The following is a 303-nucleotide window of genomic DNA, read 5'->3' as shown; positions in this document are numbered from 1 at the left end:
AGCTTTCCTTTCAGGAACCCAGTAACCCGTGGTTGCTGGTGGCTACAAAAGGTTATTCTACCCAATGCTTATAATTTCCTTACTTTTGTTATTCTTCTGACACTTAAGTTAAAACATCTCAAGTCCAACAATGAATTTTAGAGCTACTTTTTCTATCAAATAGTAATATATCAAAACTGCAATTCTCATAAATTTTTAACATATAGAGCATACATTATTAACATATTCAATGTGCTGTAAGACTGAAATACCTTTATTTAAAAAGATAGCCACATCAGTTTATAATATGTGTTGAAAGACCCT

Source organism: Mastomys coucha, unplaced genomic scaffold (assembly GCF_008632895.1).
Source record: "Mastomys coucha isolate ucsf_1 unplaced genomic scaffold, UCSF_Mcou_1 pScaffold19, whole genome shotgun sequence".
Classification (NCBI taxonomy): Eukaryota; Metazoa; Chordata; class Mammalia; order Rodentia; family Muridae; genus Mastomys; species Mastomys coucha.
Note: the sequence above shows the minus strand (reverse complement) of the source record.